Below are 14,115 nucleotides of genomic sequence, written 5' to 3'. Positions count from 1 at the left end.
AGGACTTTGTGGACTGGTGTTGGGTTAATGGGTTAATGTTGGACTTGTGGGCTTGGGCAGCATTGGGTTGGAATGTTTTCGTGATGCACAGTTTCTTTACATAAAACTCTCTTATACATGAGTTGCTGTGGATTTGTTTCCCTAAAGTACCTAGACTAATACATTATATTAACCAACTCAATCCACCCCTTGCCAACCTGGCACCTGTATATAATTCTTAGCTTCACAATTGCAATTAAGTAACACCTATACCTTAACCCTATAATCCTGTGAATTTTTCCCCTACCTATGAAAGCTTGTAAGCCAACCATTTCATGCCTTTATCTCCCCCAATTTTGAATATCCAATTTATATACTGCCCACTTACATCATCCCAGTTCTCAGAGAAGACAATCATATTTTTCAACATGAAGAGTCTTCATTCCAGTTGGAACCTTGTGAAGTCTGCATCCATAAGCAAAGTCAAATCCAGACAGGCCATCCATAAAGTCAGCAACAATATGCACCAGTTCACAGGCTCAAAAATCTCCAGCTGGTCGGTTCTGGTCAACTCAATGCGGGCTGCCTCACTCAGCTTCCACAGGGTGCCCATTGGTCGCCTTGCCTGAGACCATGGGCTCTCACCAATACTCAACAAGCCTAGCCCCCTCAGGCTAGGTCATGAACCTTAGACCAGTCAATCCTCACAGTTGGGTTGAGTCTTTTTTTCATAATTAATAATTGCATACTAAAAAGTCCAATATTTCATTTTTCAAAAAAGCAAAATTGAGTGGGTGAGGACAAAGTGCATTTTTTTGCATGAGGCTTTCTTTTTTCACTAGTAATTACTCAAAGCCACATGATCCTAAAATAAAATGATAAATGTATGGCTAAACACAAGATGTAAAACACCAGGTTGGTACAATGTCCACTTCATGGAAATGCTACCTGAATGAATCCATCATTGCATATTTCAGAACACTTTTGAGGAACATTGTCATTCCTGTTGTGGTTGCTAGATGCCATCAGATTGACCCTGACTCATGGCGGCTCCATGAACCACAGAACCAGATGCTGCCTGGCCCTCTGCCACCCCCACGGTTGGTTTCAGAACAAATCGTCGTGATCTATAAGGTTTTCATCGGCTGACTTTTGGAAGGAGATCACCACAGCCTTCTTCCTAGTCTGTTTCAATCTGGAGCCTGCTCTGAAACCTGTGCAGCATCATAGCAATCTGTGAGCCTGAGGGGCGGTGGTTACCCATGAGAGGCATTGGTCAAGAATCAGGAAGGCAGGTATTGCACCAGGGGACCCCACAGGGGACACACACAGGAGAGCATATGAATGGGCCCTGGATAGACATAGAGATTGCCGAAACAAATGGGGGAAACTTTTTACACATAGCAGGAGTATCTTGAAACCCAGACCTGGTTTTGGAAGGCCTAAACTTACACCAGAAGAGTACTAGTGGCGCAGTGAGTTACTTGTTCAGCAGTTTGAAACCACCACCTGCTGCGAGGGCGTCAGATGAGGTTTTCTACTCCTATAAAGAACTGCAGTCTCCGAACTCCACAGGCACAGTTCTATGCTGTTCTGTGGGGTTGCTATAGTTGGGATCGACTCGATGGCCATGAGTTTGATTTGGTTTTGGAGGTCTTTAGTACCCAGCTAATAGTCAGGCCTTCATTTGGTCGGCAGCGGAAGGCTTACTAACTGGTAAAACGCCATCATGTCTGAAGTTTTGAGAGTGAGCCTGAGGCATATGCAACTGAAAGGGGGAAGGATCAAGACGAAGAATGGTCACGTGAGCCGCTCTTACGAAAATCCATGAAGCAATCACAAGGGCCTCAGCTAGGGTGGGGGCGTTTTCCAGAACTTTTTGAGGCCCCCGTGTTCAGTTGTTTTAAAACCATAAAATTGAGAGAGAAAGGAAACAGGAAAGTTGACTGGGAGAGTGAAAGTAACCCTGCATCCAGTCTTGTTGTCACTGGTCATCAGGAAAATGCAAATCAAAACTACAGCGAGACACCACCGCATACACGCTAGAATAGCTGTGATCTGAAAAATGGAAAATAGCAAGGATGGGCAAGGATGTGGAGAAAAATTGGAACTCTCTTTCGTTGCTGAAGGCAGTGCAACATTCTAGAACCCATGTAGATGGACAGTTCCTTTAAAAAGTTATTATAGATGTACCATATTACCCTGAACTTCTACTCCTAGAGATATACGCAGACTATGTCAAAGCAGGGGCTACAACAGATACTTGTAAATCAATGTTCATTGTAATGTTCTTCAATCGTCCAAAGACTGAAACAACCCAAGTGTCCATCAGCGGATGGATGAATAAACACAATGGTACCTCCACACCATGAAATGCTTTTGCCTGATGCATGTCGCCACACGGGGGGCCTTGAAAACACACCGAGTGAAGTCAATCAAGCCCTAAAGAACAAACATTTTATGAAATGAACATTACATGAAATACCTAGAACCTGAAAATACATGGACCAAAGTGTATCAGTGAATACCAGGGGCAGGGGGGAGGGCTAAGTAGACAGGTATTGCTTAGGGGACACTGAGTTTCTGTTACAGAAGATGCAAAATTGGAAAACAGATCGTGGTTATGGAAACAAATGGTGTTTATGATTGCACAATCTGGACCATAAGATTTTCCAGGAGAGTAAAATAGATGAGGACTATGAGTGGTCACAAGATGAGCCTCTCAGGTCAAAGGGCACTCAAACTATGACGGAGGTAGAGTTGCCTTCTCAAATTAGAGTCCATCATCATGCCACCAATGGGAGTAGAACTTTCGGGACCTTCATGTGAGGAGGAAGCATGGCCCAACGTGAGAAGAAAGAGTGGCAAACTTCAATTAATAATCAGAAATTAGCATATACAAAATATGAATCTAGGAAACTTGAAAATGAAATGGAACATATGGGGATCAACAGTCTAGATATTAGGGAGCTAAAATGGACTGGTATTGGCCATTTTGAATCAGAAAATCATATGGTTTATTACACCAGGAATGGCACAGTCAAGAGGAATGGCAGCACCTTCTTCATTAAAAAGGACATTTTAAGCTCTATTTTGAAATGCAATGCTGCCTGTGATAGGATTATACCTATACACACACAAGAAAATCCCATCAACACAACTATTATTCAAATGTATGTACCAACCACTAAAGATAGTGATGAAGAAATTGAAGAATTCTACCAGTCTTCAGTCTGAAATTGATCAAAAATGTAATCAAGAAGCACTGATAATTCTTGGAATACAAAAGTTGGAAGCAAAGAAAAAGGAAAATAGTTGAGAAATATGGCTGCATGATAGAAACAAACCTGGATATGGCATGATAGAATTTTCCAAGACCAATGACTTCTTGATCATAAATACCTTTATCAACAACATAAAACACGTGGGATTCTCCAGATGAAATACATGGAATATTTCAAAGCAGGGACTACAACAGATACTTGTAAACCAATGTTCATTGTAACGTGATGTTATTCAATAGTCAAAAGATTGAAACAACCCAAGTTTCCATCAGCACATGGATGAACAAACAAAATGTGGTACCTACATACAATGAAATGCTGTTCAGCAATAAAAAGATCAGAGTGATGTCAGAAAACTCTGAAACTTGCTCTTAATCATAGAAGAGCTAAGGCACATGGAAGGAATGAACTAAAAAAATTGAACAGAAAATTTTGAAGGGCAGCTTGAGAGGACAAAGTAAAATAGTACAATGAAAGGTGCAAAGACTTACAGTTAGAAAACCAAAAAGGAAGAACATGCTCAGCATATTTTCAGGAGCACGTACAGCTCTTATCAATCCATCCATCCATCCATTGTGTCAAGCACATTTGTACATATGTTGCCCTCATCATTCTCAAAACATTTGCTTTCTACTTGAGCCCTTGGTATCAGCTCCTCATTTCCCCCTCCCTCCCCCTTTTCCCTCCCTCATAATTTATAAATTATCATAATTTGATAGTTTATAAATTATTAATATTTTATCATATCTTAGACTGCCCAATGTCTCCCTTCACCCACTTTTCTGTTGTCCATCCCCCGGGGAGGAGGTTATATGTAGATCCTTGTAATCATTTCCCCTTTCTACCCTACCTTCCATCCACCCTCCCAGTATCACCACTCTCAGACTGGTGCTGAGGGGTTCATCTGTCCTGGATTCCCTGTGTTTCTAGTTCCTATCTGCACCAGTGTGTATACTCTGTTCTAGTCAGGTTTGTAAAGTAGAATTGAGATCATGATTTTGGGTAGGGAGGAAGCATTTATGAACTAGAGGAAAGTTGTGTGCTTCATTGATGCTACACTGCACCCTGACTGGCTCGTCTCCTCCCCACAACTCCTCTGAAAGGGATGTCCAGTTGCCTACAGATGGGCCTTGGGTCCCCACCCTGCACTCCCCCTCATTCACGATGATATGATTTTTTGTTCTTTGGTGCTTGATACATGATCCCTTCGACACCTTGTGATCACACAGGCAGGTGTGCTTCTTCCATCTGGGCTTTGTTGCTTCTGGGCTACATGGTCCCTTGTTTACCTTCAAGCCTTTAAGACCCCAGACGCTATATCTTTTGATAGCCGGGGACATCAGCTTTCTTCACCACACTTGCCTATGCACACATTTGTCTTCAGCGATCATGTCAGGAAGGTGAGCATCATGGAATATCAGTTTAATAGAACAGAGTGTTCTTGTATTGACAGAGTGCTTGAGTGGAGGCCCAATGTCCATCTGCTACCTTAATACTAAACCTATTAATATATGCACATAGATCTATTTCCCCAACATCATATATAAATATATTTACATATGTACATGTTGTATTTAGGCCTCTATAAATGCCCTTTGCCTTCTAGTTCTTTCCTCTATTTCCTTTTACATTCCTCTTGTCCCACTATCATGCTCACCCTTTGTTTGTGTTTCAGTAATTCCTCTCAGTTACATTGCCCTTGATCATTCCCCACCAGTTTTCCCACACCCTCCTTGCCACTGGTTTTGAATCACTCGTTATTCCTTTGCATATCTTACACTGAAAGAACTGAAGAAAAAAAAATTCAAGCTTTTAGTTGCAATATTGAAAGATTCTATGTGCAAAATATTGGTTGATGCAGGAAGCCCCAAAAGAGGATGGAGAGAATACACAGTCACTGAGCCAAAAAGAACGAGTTGATATTCAGCCATTTCAAAAGGCAGCGTGTGAGCAAGAACCAAGCTGCCCTGAAAGCATCCGCACATCCTGCTTTTTACCAAGCAGGATGTCTTTCTCCAGGAACTGGTCTCTCTTGACAGCATGTCTGAAGTATGTGAGATGAAGCCTCACCATCCTTGTTTCTGAGGAGCATTCTGGATGTACCTCTTCCAAGACAGAGTTGCTCATTCTTTCAGCGGTCCAAATTAATTTGAATATTTTTCACCAACCCCATTATTCAAATGCATAATGCAGATACATAGGAACAAAAAGTGTCCGGAAAGAGGACCTCTGGCCAACTTGGCAATGTTTAGAAGCAAGGCATTGGACAAGCCGCACTCTGCCCAGAATCATAACCCCACCCCCGTGCAGAATCATGGCCATTCTTTGGAAATCTGCTACATATTCATAATGTCCTCGATTTACTTCCTCATGTATACCTACAAAATTTCAAACCCCCCCCTTTTCAGGGGCTTGCCTTGGCGACTCAAGTCTCAACCTGCTCCTTGCTGAATTAACCAAAGTAAAGCCTCCCCGTTCACTTCCATTTAGTTCTCTGTCTTTTGTCTCTCCGCTGCTCCCAGGGAGATCTAAGAATCAAATCGTGTTCTGGTGTGCTGTACATCGGGACACTGAGTCAGAACCCATTCAACAGCACCGAAGACCAGCAACAAGAGCTGACAGAGCGGTTCACTGTGCAGTGTTTCCTCCAATGACGGATGGCACCATCCCACCCCTTTTCTTTATCCAGATCATCTCATGCTTCGGCTGTTTAATGGGCATACACTCGGGAGAGGTCGTTTCATCAGAGAGAACAGATGCACATGGCCTAGGTGTTCCCAGCAATGCACATGACAGAGTGAGAAGAGAGGTACAACCAGGAAGAAGGGAGAAGTCAGTAACATACATTGACTCGAACATCAGGCCCTGGGGTTGTAAGGACTACCTCTGCCATTCACTGGCCGCGCAAAGCTGGATTGGCTTCTTCACCCTCTGAGCCTGTTTCCTCACATGTGAGAGACAGATAATGGTCTCTGCCTCATGGAGCTTTGTTGGGATCAAATATAGTAATGGAGCGCAAAGCACCTAGGATAGTTCCTGGTGCAAAGTAATGTTATCAGCTAATGTTATAAGGCTGGGGAGACAGGTGAAGACTGTGAAAGACTTTAGTTAGACAAAGAGATACAGGTGCGATGAGAGGCTCATCTTTCTGTAGTTGCCCTCCAATCCACTCTCACTCTTTGCAACATTGCCCCTGCTCCGTCAGTATCTGTATGACCCAGTGCTGTCACTGGGGTTGGTGCCACCCAGTATGGTGACTCACGGTGTCGTTCCCCATCCCTCCCACCTCCAGGAGACAGCCAGCTTACCCCATCTCCTTGAGTACAGCAGCCTGTCCTGGCATCCACCCTCTGCTCCATCGTGTCTGCTGCTCCCCATCCCCATTGGCTGAGACGGAGACCCTCCTCTACGCCCATTGGTTGTCATCTCTACCCAGCAGGCAGTCCTCTTGGGTGTGGGGCAGTGATGTGTTATATCACTCCTACTGCCTTGTCGGTCCCTCCTCAAGCCAGCTTGTCTCCTGCTGCCACTCTCACCAGCAGCACCATGGAGTCTATGGTCATCTTTCTTCTTTCTCTCTTCCTTCCTTTTCCAAGGATTTTATTGACATATAATTCACATATCACACAATCCAATAGTTCAATCTCATCAAGAAGAGTTGGACAATCATCCCCACAATCAGTTTTAGAACTTTTTCTTCATTCTTATATTCATCCTTATTAGCTCCCCATTCTCCCTGATCCCACCAACCTCCCCTGCCATAACTCCAATTACTGTCTCTGAGGATTTACCTACCCTGGATTTCATATACAGAAAAACAATAAAAATAAACAAACAAAAACTAACAAGAATAACAAAGTAAAACAGATAGAAACCTCAATATTAAAAATAGAACAAATTTAAATGGATCATAAGGAGGATAAATTGATGGGGTGCTCCTCCCTGGGGGACGGGCAACAGAAAAGTGGGTGAAGGTAGACGTTGGACAGTGTAAGAGATGACAAAATAATAATAATTTATAAATTATGAAGGGCTCTTGAGGGTGGGGCTCACGGAGGGAGGGGAAAATGAGGAGCTGATACCAAGGGCTCAAGTAGAAAGCAAATGTTTTGAGAATGATGATGGCAACAAATGTACAAATGTACTTGACACAATAGATGGATGTATGGATTGTGATAAGAGTTGTATGAATCCCCAATAAAATGATTTTAAAAAGGAAAAAAGAGATGGGGTGCTAACATGTAACCTAAGTGCATCTGCAACACTCCACTTTCCAAAGCAGTCTGCATGTTAGCAAGGCTGTTCGTATCGCTAGACCATCGTCAGGGGGGATTCACAGGGACTTAATCCATGTGCATTTTCCCTTCACTTGTTTCCATACCTGAAACAGCTTTAAAAATGGATCAAAAGAGAGATCAAGTAATAAGATACTACACTTTTACCTAACTACCATAATCGACTTTACAATGCTCTCTGTTTAATACAGGGCTATTTACATCTCTCCACGATGAGTTGAAGGGAATTTTGCAGAGCCCTAATCCATGTGTGAACCCTGCAAGTGGATTGTGGGCTTCCACTGTCATCATTAACCTCCTGCAAACCAGCTATTCACGCTTTTAACTCTGATGCCATTCCTTCCCTTAGATTTGGGTTCTATTACTTACAATCCTTGGATCACACAGGCTTCTTCCATGTGGACTTAATTGGTGCCCCTCTTAAATGGCTGCTGGTTTAAAAACAAGCCTTTAAGACCCCAGTTGCTATTCTTTCTGACATCTGGGCACCATCTAGTTTCTTTGCCACGCTTTGCTATAGTACCCATATCTTCAGTGATCTCCTCATGAAGTTGAACATTAAGCAGAGCCATGTTATAAGAATTAATTGTTCTTAGATTGGGGCTAGAATTAAGTGTAAGCCCCAATTCCATTCTATGATTTATATATGTCTCTGGTTCACCTTAGAGACATCATTGTCATTTTATGTTAGAGAACATTTTAATCATTCCTCTGGGACATCACTTCCACTAACATCAAGTCAATACTGACTGATAACAACCTTGTAGGTCAGGGCAAAGCTGCCCCTGTGAGTCTCTGAGCCTGAAAATCTTCACAGGAGTAGAAAGCCCCATCCTTCTCCTGCAGAGTTGGCTGGTGGTTTCAAATTGCTAATCTTTCAATTAGCAACCAATGCATAACCACTGTGCATTGATAGTGTTTATTTTTTTAGCCAATGGTATAGAATTCAAAACACGGTTGAGAAAAGGAAATTATACAAGTATAGGCCAGCTATGAAACGCAACATGAATTGTTGACTTGTACAGATTAAACTCTTAAGTGACTGGATACTATTCATACAAATAATGGGGCCTGGTAACAGGGCAAATCTTCTGATAATATTCATAAGTGTCAGAGTGCTGTCTGCACCTAAGCTCTCCCGAGTGAAGTCGTTATTATCATTGGTATGCTTAAATCCATTGTTTCAGCTATAATGACAACCCCCAGATCACAACCAATCCACCACTAGTCCTGAGAATGATGCAGGACCATTCCCGTTGTGCATGGACTCCCAACGCAGCTGACACAATGCAGGTAAAAACAACAGTCTGCATGGCTTGCAGAAAAGCAGTTCAACACAGGAATTCCAACATATGGAAGTCACAAAGAATTGCTGAAAACTCATAAACACCTTTATTAAACAAAAATGTGAAGCTATTGTTTCTCTCCATAGCCTCCATCAATCTGTAGCCTTAGAGAGGGTTTCTGCCTCTCTAACTCACCTCCAACGAGTTCTGTGCTCTTCCATTGACATCCACTCCATCAAAACGGCCCCAAATCAGGTTCCTTTCAAAGGCTCTTTGAGTTTGGGAAACAAAAGAAGGCTGAAGGAGGGCAGGATGAGGGGTGTGGGGGGGATGGGATATGTTTTCCCAATGAAATCCTGTAGGATGGCTCTGTGACGGGTCCTTTGTCATGATGGTAAACAAGCTCTCTGTGCCTTTACCTCACCAGCTACTGTGGGATGTAAGAAGACTTTTCCCAGCTTTGTCTCCCCCAATGATATGCCAGATCTAAGAGGCTGCTTGCCAGCACATGGTGGGAGGTCACATGCTTAGAGATATTCTCCCTGAAGGCATTCAGCCATCCAGCGCAATCAGACCACGGTCTGGTCCACTGTAGGTGGGGCTCACACCCTATTGAAAGGATAGTGATTGTTTCCCTGGAGAGCTTAGAACAGGTCAAACCTGCTCAGGGACATGCAAAGTTAGGCTGCCATCCTGAATCTAGGATACGCCCATCTTATCACATGCATACCCGCAATCCCTCCCCTTCCTATTATGTGTATACCGCTAGATCGTCCCCCTCCCATTACTGTGTTACCTACAGTACAATCTCTTCATGTGATGTATATCTTGACCTGTAATTAGTGGACTTGCATGCCCCCAAAGATATATAAACCTTGGTTAGAAATAAATCACTCTTTCTCCTGCCCTCTCTGCCTGCACTGTGCACAGACCTGGCTGTTGAGATCATGGCCGTCCAGGAGGTGAGGATGCCACCATGAAATGTGTCTGACTCCTTCATTTTACTCTCTCTTCCATCTCGCTTATTCTCTATGACTTTACTATTATATATATAATATTTAACCGTACAATTGCACTTACTGTGACAGTGTGAGGGGCTGGCTTCCCCCACAGTGTACCTTCCTTTTCATTTTCCTAATACAGTGAACCCTCGCCACTTCCCGCTTCGACTTCCGCGGCTTCACTCTATCGCGGTTTTTGCGTAACAGCGCATGCTCTGTCATTACTGCCACTGATTGGCTCATACTGTACACGCTTGATGCCATAAATTATATAATAAATAATAATTGTACGTCCAAAATGTTTCACTGTATTTTCCCTTTTTCGTTTAATAAATTGGGTAATACGAGTGTAATGGTGACTAAAGGGTGTTTTTTCATGTCCTCTATGCTCTAACTACAAAAATATTTGATTTACAAATAAGGAATCCTACTTCGCGGAATTTCATTTATCATGGTAGGGTTTAGAACCGATTAACCGTGATAAACGAAGGTTCACTGTACCTCTTTCTGTCTCTTGAGAAAAATCTATCAGGATGACCTATTTGGGATCCCAAACATTTCTGAGCTGACTTCTCTGCCTTGAAATTAACTGGCCCAGCAGATCCCCTGGGAAATCACTGGTCTGTTGTTTTTGTTTGTTTTATAACTTTTCAATCACGAATTAAGTGGGTGCTTTACATTTCAGTCCACCCCCTCTGTATTCAACACTTCCAACCACTTTGCAATCCCCTCAGTGTTCTGCCCAACCCCCTCACCTAATTCTTATCTTCCCACGTGTGGCTCTCCATCCTCCTTTCACCAAAGTCAACACCTGACAACCCTCTAGTCCTTTATGGAAGCCACTCCGTTGATTGGACTTTTTTGGTGAGGCAGCCTAACAAGGGCACAGTGGGTTTTCTGGCTGGGAACAAGACTGAAGGAGGTGTGTGGCAGGGGTGGGGGCTGTGGGCTAGGCGTTGAGTTACTCAGTTGGGCAAAGCTATTTGTGCAATCCCACTAGTTTCTCTATGGGAGAAAGATGGAGCCATCTTTTCCTGTTAAGATAGGAGCCTCAGGAACCCTACATAGGGTCAAATATGAATTGAAGTTGATTCCATGGAAGTGTGGTTTTGGGGGTGTGGCAAGACTAAGTCAAGTGTATTACTGAGCGAGCCTGTCTATCGCCACCCACTGACGACAGTTGTTCGGTGCCATCGGGTGGGTTCCAACTCAGAGCGACCTGCATACAACAGAACGAAGCACTGACTACAGAGACGTGCTGAGACACGGTTTGTTTGGAACAAATTTGGGGGATGTATGAACTGGGGCCCTGGTAGCATACCCTCTTGACATACCCTCAAGTTCCTCAAGCTCTATCAAAGGATCTGGCCCCTAGCAAGACATGTTCAAAACCTCCTTGCCTTTGTCTGTGATTTGGATATCGTTATCCACCCCACCAAATTGTTCTGTTTTTAAGTAGCAGCTAATTAACGATAAGGGGCCCTTGGCACCCATAAACTAGGATGTAAATGTTTAGAGCTACTCTTAAGTAAGGATAGCTGATGAGTATATTAGGGTGGGAGCAGGATTGAAGATAATTGGCCTAAACGGTGCTTCTCAGCTACTGTCTGCATCCTCACTGAATTTTAAATGATTTAATTTTGTACAAGAAGCCCTAGTGGTGTGATGTTTTAAGCACTGACTGCTAGCCAAAAAGTTATTGGCTCAAATCTACCAGCTGCCTGTGTGAAACAGATGTCACCGTCTGCTTCCATCCATAGTTATGGTCTTGGAAGCCCTGTGAGGGAGTTTTACTCCATCCAAAAGGGACACTGTGTGTCAGAATTGACTGGCTGCAGTCATTCAGTGATGGGTTCCCCTGATTCCCGCACAGTCTAACTGGACAGCCACGCGGAGGTAGACAGAGACTACACACAGGTTTCTGAACGGTCAGGACTCCTACAGGGAGGCCCGTGGCCTCATCTGTGTGCCCAGTCACCTCAGCTCAGAAGGAATTTCCCAACGACACCTGATCATTCTGACTGTGCTCACATCCAAGGTCTCCTCCGTGCCCAGGTACCCTCTCCCTACATTCAGACTCCTGGTCTCACACAGTTGTCCAGCAATGCTGGGCGGGAGACGTCCACAGGAGCTCCTTCATCTTCCACCTGGTGTCAGGGTTCCACTCCCTCCCACCTTCCTCTCTCCTCCTGGCAGACGACCTGCCTCCTCCTTCTGTGTCTCCTCCTTCCTCCTTGAAAACAGAGAGAATGAGAAATAAAATTTGTATGAAAAATAGGTATTTTACTCTTATTTCAAAAGGCCTTTTCTTACTCTCAAACTTAAGTTTTCTAACCCAAAATGAATTCACCGGCGTTTTTTGACCTCGCTCGCCCATTGTTCCTTCTGTACCAAAGAGAAAACTTGGACAAAACCGTTTACTTGTGATTCAGTGAGAAACACTGGCTTCTTTCCTTTAAATTTCTAGGTCTTGGGAATGCTGGTGGCCGGTGTCCTAGAAGAGAGAACCCACGACCCACTGCTGTCAGTTCATTCTGACTCACGGTCACCCTACAGGGCAGGGCAGAACTGCCCATTTGAGTTTCTGAGGCTATAAATCTTTCCGGGATCAGAAAGTCTGATCTTTCTGCCTCAGATTGGCTGGTGGATTCAAACTGCTGACCTTGGGACGAGTACTCTAAGGCAGAACACACTAAGTCATCACAGCGCCTAGGGAAGAAAAGAGGCCCCCGGTTGAACTATAACTTACGGAGACACATCCATCAAGTCTCCAACAGGACAAAGAAAAGGCAGGTCATCTGGCTGAGGGAGACCATAATGTCATAACGGTGTCTAAGGATTCTCACAAGTTCATAATGGTGTCTAGGGATTCTAAGACACTTGACTGCTTAAATTTAAGGTGACCAGATTTAAAGTGGGACACCATTGACCGCGGGGTGGGGGTGGGGGGGAACCTTGATTTAAAATTTGGTCTATGTGGATCAAATAGACCGTTCCCTAGCTTGTTCTTTCCAAAGTGCATTCTTTCCAAAAATTGAGACTTCTTTAAAACACCGAAAAGCAGGACTGTCCCACCAAAAGCAGGACGTCTGGTGACCTTAGCTTAAATAGGACCTGGAGGACAAAGAAACAGTCACAGAATCAGGGTTAGCAAAGACCACTGTTCATCACAGTTGCAGATGGGCGGACAGAAGCCGGAAAGGCACCGTGATTGGGATACGTGCACTGTTGCCGATAGAAGAAATTAAATGACTGGCTCTGGCCTCTGTCTCCAAGGCAGTGAGGCCCATGATTATGTGACACTCCCTCACTGTCATCCAGTTGACGACCCTCTAGCACAGGGGGGAGCTGCATTTCCAAGACTGTGACTCTCTTTTCCCCGTGGAGCGATGACTACCCCAATTCCCACCAGGACACACACAGGCAAGGCCCTGGGAGTGAGGCTGCCCTGCCTGGCTGGCAAGGGGAGTGGTAGTAATTCAGTCTCAAATACTATAGCCCTGGGGACAAAGCTTCTCACACTGCAGGTCCATAGAAAGAACTCAGTGGGTGTGATAGCTAGTGAGAGCGCTGGTTACTCGTTGGGCTTCAGTCCCCATGGTCAGCAGTTCAAGACCATAACCACCAGCTTCCGAAACCCACAGTGGGCGTTACTGTGAGTCAGCCCCGACTCCATGGCAGTGAGTGCCACGGTTTTTCATGTCTCCTAAAATCTCCACCTTTGACGGACTGCATGCAGTCCACCCATTAGGTATCATGCACATTTTTTTAACATGGATCTGGGACTTCCGCTGAAAACTGTAGCCTTCCACAAGCCTAGTGCTCAGAATGTAAGCTCTTACAGAGAATCTTTTGAAACTGTGATTTTCAGCAGGAAAGGCAGCAATTATGCCCCCAAGGCACAGTCAGCAGTGTCTGGAGATACTGGTTGTCACAGCTAATAGCAAGTGGGTAGCGATCAGGGATGCTACTCAACATGCTACAATGTACACATCAAAAAGAAAAAAGAAAAAAATATTAAGCTCTATTACATCGCAAAAGAACACAATCTAAACTAAAAATAATTCCAAAGGAACTGAGATTTGTTTCGTCTATATCTTGAACATCAAGAGACTCACAGTCACCCACCAACTGCTTTAAAATTCCCCTTTTCTCTGCAAATAGGCATCAGAGTTCACCCCAAATCTCTACCCTCGACCTCTCCGACACCGTCTTGTTGTTACCCTTCTCCACTCCCCACATTTTTCCAGAATTTCATCTCAAAAGGCCA

This window comes from Echinops telfairi, unplaced genomic scaffold (genome assembly GCF_000313985.2).
Source record: "Echinops telfairi isolate 266 unplaced genomic scaffold, ASM31398v2 ScPeMD7_7469;HRSCAF=8507_0, whole genome shotgun sequence".
In the NCBI taxonomy this organism is placed as follows: domain Eukaryota; kingdom Metazoa; phylum Chordata; class Mammalia; order Afrosoricida; family Tenrecidae; genus Echinops; species Echinops telfairi.
The sequence above is the reverse complement of the archived record's forward strand: the minus strand, read 5'-3'. Positions refer to the sequence as shown.